This window comes from Gossypium hirsutum, chromosome A09 (assembly GCF_007990345.1).
Source record: "Gossypium hirsutum isolate 1008001.06 chromosome A09, Gossypium_hirsutum_v2.1, whole genome shotgun sequence".
NCBI lineage: Eukaryota > Viridiplantae > Streptophyta > Magnoliopsida > Malvales > Malvaceae > Gossypium > Gossypium hirsutum.
The window spans coordinates 42,108,722-42,116,516 of record NC_053432.1 but is presented as its reverse complement, the minus strand read 5'-3'; the positions used below and the strand labels follow the sequence as shown (position 1 = coordinate 42,116,516).

General features: G+C 35.4%; 1 non-coding gene across 1 annotated transcript; it reads left to right on the top strand.

Moving 5' to 3' along the window:
• Positions 1-2,798: 2,798 nt before the first annotated feature.
• LOC121207336 (small nucleolar RNA R71) lies at positions 2,799-2,905 on the top strand. The gene has a single exon (XR_005902427.1). It is a non-coding gene; the product is annotated as a small nucleolar RNA R71 (small nucleolar RNA).
• Positions 2,906-7,795: the final 4,890 nt, after the last annotated feature.

Genomic DNA, 7,795 nt, shown 5'->3' with positions numbered 1-7,795 from the left:
GGTTTAGTGGACAGCGGTGAGCGGTGTTGGTGAGGGCTGGTGAGGGCTGATAGTGGTGATGGGGGTCGGCCACAGGCGTGGTCAGTAAGGCCGTGTGGTGCGCGGTGGGGAAAAGAAGAAAAGGAAGCTAGGGATGGCCAGAGTAAGGAGCTGAGGGAGGTTGTGGCGGCTAAGGTTGGGAAAAATTGGGGAAGAAGAAGAAAATAAAAATTAGGGTTTGGGGGTTTTAAAGGGGCACGGCCATGTGAGACCCGTGTTGGGCCACACGACCGTGTCGCATACCCGTGTGGCTCATGTACAGACCATGTTTATCGCAAAATTTTAATGCCCAATCGTCACATGGCCATAGCACACGCCCATGTGGCTATCCCTTGTGGTTCACACGGTCATGTCGCACGGCCGTGTTCCATGTTCTTCGCTTCTCCCATGCCCTTGTGTCTGAACACATGGCCGTGCCTTGGCCATGTGGCTCCCTGACTTATTTAAAATTTGAAAGTTTAGCTCTAGTTTTTACACGGCCTAGGACATGCCCGTGTGTCCAGGCCGTGTGCATCGCACGGCCGTGTCGCATAGTTATGTAGATCGAATTCATGGCCGTGTGGCTCGATACTTGGGGAATTTTTAGCCTTATTTTCACATGGCCAAGGACACGCCCTTGTGTCCAGGCCGTGTGGGCCACTATACCTGCACAAAAATAGTAAAAATAGCTAAAATAAACTAGTTAGTGGTGTTAGTGCTCGGGTTGCCTCCTAAGAAGCACTTATTTAGAGTCTAAGCTCGACTTACCTCAATTTCGTGTGATTACGGTGGAGCACGGAGTCGAGACTCCTCTTTCTCACTATCGATTCTATTACCCACATAAAGTTTAAGTCGAGTAATATTTACCTTAAAGGTGTCGAATTGAGAATGATTTACCTTGACTGTACCGTATGGGAAATATTCAGTACCGTGAAGGGAGTCGCTCCATTTGTATTAAGCTCTGAAGTAAAAATTTGGGAGTCCTATTCATCTAACAATAGTTTATCCCCAACATTAAATTTCATTGTTTCATCCTCACGCTTATCGAGGTGCCACTTTGATTCATCGTATGCTTTTGGTTTCTCCTTGACATGTGTTCGCCACTCGTCTAGTTCATCGATCTGAAGCCTTCATTCTTTGTGAGTCACTCTATTTTTGTGGTATGAATCAGAATGAGGCTCCATCACGTTCTTCCTAAGGAACTCCTGCAAAGAAGTTTGAGTTAAAGAAGTTTGAGTTATAACATTATTTAAGTTAACCGAATCATCTCGATTGCTAGATATTTTAGTAGAATCATGAGCTTGGAGAGTAATCGTGTCATTCCCTACATGAAGTATCAATTCACCTATGCCAACATCAATAATAGTCCTAGCAGTTGCTAAAAAAGTTCGTCCTAAAATTAAAGGCACGTCACTATCCTCTTCCATGTCTAGAACAACAAAATCAATTGGGAATATAAATTTGTCAATTTTAACAAGTACGTCTTCAATAATACCTCTAGGAAACCTAATTGTTTTATCTGATAATTGAATGCTCATCCTAGTTTGTTTGGGTTTCTCAAGACCGAGTTGTTTAAACATTTTATAGGGCATGACATTAATGCTTGCCCCTAAGTCAGCCAAAGCATTGTTAATGTTTAAACGGCCAATTAAGTGAGGAATCATAAAACTCCCTGGATCCTTCAACTTGTTGGGTAGTCTATTCTGTAGAATGGCTAAGCAAACTGCGTTCAACTCCACATGCGACGCATCATCCAACTTCCACTTATTTGCTAAAAGCTCTTTTAAAAATTTAACTGCGTTTGGCATCTAAAAAGAGCTTCAATAAACGGTAAGTTAATATGTAATTTCTTTAATAATTTAAGGAATTTACCAAATTGTTCATCCGTGTGGTCTTTCCTTATTGCATTGGGGTATGGCACACGAGGTTTATATTCTCTAATTACTGGTTTTTGCTCACAGTGGTCCACTTCATCCTTACCTTTACTTACCCTCGGTTCTGGTTTAGGTTCAACTAACCCTTATTCATCTCGAACAATAATCGCATTAAGCTGCTCCCTTAAGTTAGTTTCAGTATTACTCGGCAAGCTACCTTGTGGTCATTTGAAAATCATCTTTTCCAACTAGCCTATTTGATTATCGAGCCCTTAAATTGATTCTTGCTAATATTTAAGAGCTGTCTCGGTGTTTTGAAAACGTGTTTCAGATATCGCGATGAATTTCGTTAGCATCTTCTCAAGGTTTGGCTTCTTTTCCAGCTGGTAAGATGGTTGTTGAAAACCTGGAAGATGTTGTGGTCTTTGATTTGTTGGACCACCCCAAGAGAAATTGGGATGGTTCCTCTAACCTGCATTGTAAGTTTTACTATACGGGTTATTTTAAGGTCTAGAATTATTATTACCCATATAATGGACTTGTTCCTCCTTGGTGCTAGGGTTGAAGGATGGATAATCTGTGTTGTGTACTCCTCCTCCACTTGAATCACACCTCATCACTGGATGTACCTGAGTAGAACCATACAAACCGTCAATCTTTTTATTTAAAAGTTCTACCTGGTTAGATAGCATGGTAACCGTGTCGAGGTTGAAAACACCAGCAGCTTTCGTCAGTTTCGTTCTCATGACTTGTCGCTGATAGTTATTCAATGACATCTCTTCAATCAATTCATAAGCCTCTTCAGGTGTTTTATTGTTCAATGTTCCACCGGCGGCTGCGTTGATAAGTTGCCTTGTTGAGGGGTTCACTCTATTGTAAAAAGTCTAAACCTGCAACCATAGAGGTAACCCTTGGTGAGGGCACATTCTTAATAGGTCCTTGTATCTCTCCCATGCATCGTAAAGAGTTTCTAAATCCATTTGGACAAAAGAAGAGATATCATTCCTTAGTTTAGCCGTTTTAGCCGGTGGAAAATATTTAAGTAAAAAGTTTTTTGTCATTTGTTCCCAGGTAGTGATTGACCCTCGTGGTAACAAGTTTAACCACTGTTTAGCTTTATTCCTCAATGAAAATGGAAACAATCGAAGGCGAATGGCTTCGTTAGAAACGCCATTGATCTTAAAAGTGTCGCAGAGTACCAGAAAATTCGCCAAATGAGTGTTTGGATCCTCATTCTGCAAACCATCAAACTGAACAAACTATTGTATCATTTGAATTGTGTTAGGTTTCAGTTCAAAATTATTTGCAGCAATAGCAGGTCTAACTATACTCGATTCAGCTCCTGTTAAAGTTGGTTTAGCATAGTCATACATAGTACGAGGAGCAGGATCCTAATTTACTGGGTTTATAGCAACTACAGGAGGTAACGGATTATTTTGATTATCAGCCATCTCCTCAGTTGTGGTTTGAATATCATCCTCTTGTCCTTCTTTTATGTATCGTAGGCTTCGCCTTATCTCTCATCGGTTTCTACGAGCTGTGCTTTCAATCTCACTATCAAAAAGTAGAGGTCCTGACGGGTTTCTTCTAGTCATAAACTATGAAAACCTGCCAGAAGTACATAAAAGAAAATTTAGTAATTTAAGAAAAAATAAAATTAATTTGCAATAAAAAAATGGCTGAAGTAATAAAAATTAAGCGTTCCTAATATCTTAGTCCCCGGCAACGGCGTCAAAAACTTGATGGTCGTGAAACTAACTAAAAATTCGACTTAAGGAAAGTGTACCTATCAAACCTAGTATAATTATGGTGAGACCGGAAATATCGTATCCCCGAGGACTAAAAGTACTAGTAATTACTATCTTTTTATTATCTAGCCTAAAAATTAAGAGAATGTTTTATTTAAAACTAATTATCTAATCAACTAAGATTGTGACAGAGATTAAAGTTGGAAAATACTTTTTGGAAAACTGATGGAGAAGACAATACCTAAGGAAGAATCCACCTAGACTTCACCTATTACCTTTGACTTAGACGATTTATTCACTTGATTTATTCTTTAGAAATCCTTGATTTATATTAATATCCCTTTCGAGACTAAAAACAATTGACTCTAGGTTGATTAATTGAAATCTCTTTCTATTTAAAATCCCTATTGTCGCACTAACTCGATCTATGGATTCCCTTATTAGATATGACTCTGATCGGGCAGATTTATGTCGTCCTATCTCTAGGATTGCACGCAACTCCACTTAATTATGAATGATCTACTCTTAAACAGGGACTTTTTCTCCACTGAATAAGCACATCAAAAACCTGAATTAACATCCTGGAATATTAAAGCAAGAATTAAGACTCAAAATTAAAAATAAGAATAAGTATTTATCATATAAATCAAAGAGTTATAAGATTTGTTTTAGGTTTCATCTCCTTTAGGTATTTTAGGGAGTTTAGTTCATAATAATAATGGAAATCATCTCAAAGTATGAAAAACAACAAAACATAAAGAAAACCAAAGAACTTCTAGGAAATTGGATGGAAATCTTCAGTCTTGATGAAGATCCTGCCTCCGAGGTAATTCTGATGGCTGTTCTCGAGTATTTTCTGCTTCCAACTCCTCGCGTCCCCTCTAATCCTCTTCTAGGGTGTTTATATAGGCTTTAGGATGCCCTCAAAAGTGACCTTTTTCGAGTAAAACTATACTTGGGCTTGACAGGGACACGGCCGTGTGCCACGCCCGTGTGCAAGTGCTCAAACCATGTACAATTCTGACTTGGATTAATGTCGACACAGCCATGACACACGGGCATGTGGACTACCCGTGTGCCTCACACGGGTGTGTGGTTTACCTGTGTGGAAGTGCCTAGGCTGTGTATAACACTGTTTGGAGCCCAATTTGTCTATTTTTGGCCCGTTTCTCGCTCTTTTTGCTATCCTAAGCTCTCCTGAGTATAAAAATATGAAATTAAAGGATTAGGAGCATCAAATTCACTAAAACCAAGGAAAAATCATTCATAAGTATTCCAAGCATGGGGTAAAAATATGTATAATTTACGGTTTATCAATATGTGTATTGTCGACTACTACTAGCGGACTTGCAATTGTCTTTGCCACAACAGTAGATCCTTACCCTGTTCCATTCATTCCACACTGAACTCAACATATGTTTACCCTATTGCCTTGGTGATAATCTTTTTTTGACCTAGCCTTTGGATAGACCCTTCCTTAAGGAATAGCCAATCTAGCATCCTCATTTGTAGTCTTGAATATTATATTTGATTGATTTTGTAACGATTTGAAAGTTAGTGAAAAAAGTGTGAATTATTATTAAATTATAAGGTAAAACATAGCTAAGGGACTTAAAAAGTAATTGCACCTATGTTCTCATTATAGTCGACGATCATAAGACAACTATTAGTATATATATAAGTTATAAAGGTTATAAATAATAATATATGTTATAAAATCATAATATAATAAAAAAACAATAAAACTAAAAAAGTAAGAAAAAAAACAAAACATATTTTCTCATTCATTTCCCAAAATTTCAAAACATAAAATAAGGGAGAAGGATGAATGACAAGCGTTTTAATATTTCAAGCCTCAAATTGGTTAATTCAATTTAGTCATTTTCTTGTAATTTTTATGTTTTTGGAATCCCGGTACCTCGAGCTAGCTAAATCATGTTGTGTTTTTCATTATTTTTAAAATTTGAGGATGTTACTTTTGTAGAATAGTTAAATTTTTAGGGACCAACTTGATAGATTTTTAGTTAGAAGTGAAAAATTACTAAATTGTAAAGTCAATGGTTGATTTTATACAATAGGGACCAAATTGCAAAAAAAATTGAAATTTTGGGGTAGAAATGAGAAATAGGGAGTTAAATTTGGCTTAGAATGAACGTGGTATAAAAATTTAAGGTTAAACATGAAAGTTCTGTTAGTCCCAGCTTTATGGACTAAATTAAATAAAATGCAAAATTTGATTTAATTAGAAATTCCATGTGAAATTGTTTGTGTATTGATGAAATGTGTTTTTTGTTTTAATTCGTAGCTAACGTCAACCCGGATTCTTCAAAAAAGAAAGGAAAAGACAAAATCATTGATGAATAGCTCGGAGTTTACAGTTTGTGTTTCTATAATCCGAATTACATGTAAATTGTTGCAATTGAATTGTATTTGTATGGTAAGAATATAAAGTCAGTCTATTTGGGAAATTGAGATGTGTTTGAATTGGTAAAAATGATTGGTGTTATTGAGGATTAATTTGAGCGTATGTGAAAGATGTGTGTTTTCATGAAAATGTTGAATTGGATGTATAATTAAATGTTTTATAGTATTCTATGATTGCATGAATGAGTTAATGATGTAATTGAAGTGAATTGGTACATGGATTGAGAATTAAATAAGTAATGGTAACCCTATTAATTGTTGTGCAGAGTCAGATATAGTTGGCATGCCATACGATAAGAAAAGTTTAGGATTTCTTCGACTACGAGTCTATGAGGCACTAGATGCTAATTTGCTTCGGTTTAAACGAAGAGACACTAGGTGTCATTATATTTGATAGCGTTGGGTGCAATAATTTGCTTCGGATTTACCCGATGAAGAACTAAGTGTCAAACTAGTGTGTTGGTTGGAGTTGTAGCAACCCGATTTTTAGTGGTGACAGAGCAGTGGCTTTAGGACCACAAATTTCCTTCGTATCGACTCATGAATATTATTTTTAGAATATTTATAGAGCCATTATAGTCGTCATAAAATTGGTTTAGAAATATTAACGTTTAGATAGTTAATTAAAAGAAAATGACTAAATTGAAAAAGGTGCAAATTTTAGTTAATCTTGAATTCCATAGATTTAACAGCTTAACTATGAAATAAAAAGGGGTTTAATGAGTAATTAATCCATTATAACATTGATGGACAATAATGGGTCTTTAAATGGTTATTTTATAAAGATATATTTAAGGGTAAACATGTAAATTAATAATTAAATTAAAGTTTAATAAAACAAAAAAAAAGTTCATCATCATCTTTCCATGTTTCACGAAAACAAAAGAAAATTTCTCCATTTTTTAAGCTTCACCTTCGGCTAACTCAAAGGCTTTGCATATAAGTCTATTTTAATTCAGTTTCTTGTAATTTTTATGTTTTTGAGATCGTTGCAACTAGGTCTAGTTAGCTCGTACCTTAGTTTTTTATTCTGCTAAAAATTTTGGATGTTACCATAGTAGAGTACTGGATTTTTTTTATGAATACCATGTATTTGGAGCTTTGATGATGTTATATAATGAAATTGTAAAGTGATTTTTGTTAGATTTTGAATTTAGGATTAAATTGTGAAAATGTCAAAATTTCAGGGCTTAAATTGTTTATTAGGGACTTTTCAAGGGCCTAGTATATTTTGTTATAATATTGACTTGAGAAAAATGGTTAATTTGATGAATTTTGGGTTAAGGGACTAAATTGCAAAAATTATAAAAGTTTGGGGTAATTGTGTAAATTTAAAAAATAAAAGGGTATTAATTGTAAAATGAATTGGAATGTGAAATGTAAGTTGATAAATGAGTAATTTTACATTTTAAATCAAGATCCCGTAAATACTTGTGAAAAAGGAAAAATAGCGAAATAGTCCCTAAACTTCTAAAATTACTACAATTTAATCTAGGTAAGTTTGTACGGTTAAAATTGAACATTTATATAAATTGGTGATTGGTATTACATGATATAATATATATGTTTCATTGTGGGAAATGAATCATTATCTGAGTTATAATATTGAATTTGATGCTTGATTTTAATTGAACATGGGATAGAGTATATTCGTGTTTTGGTGTATTACGAGGGTTTGGAATGGAGATGGTATTGGAGGGAGATATATGTATATTACCCAAGTAAACTGAG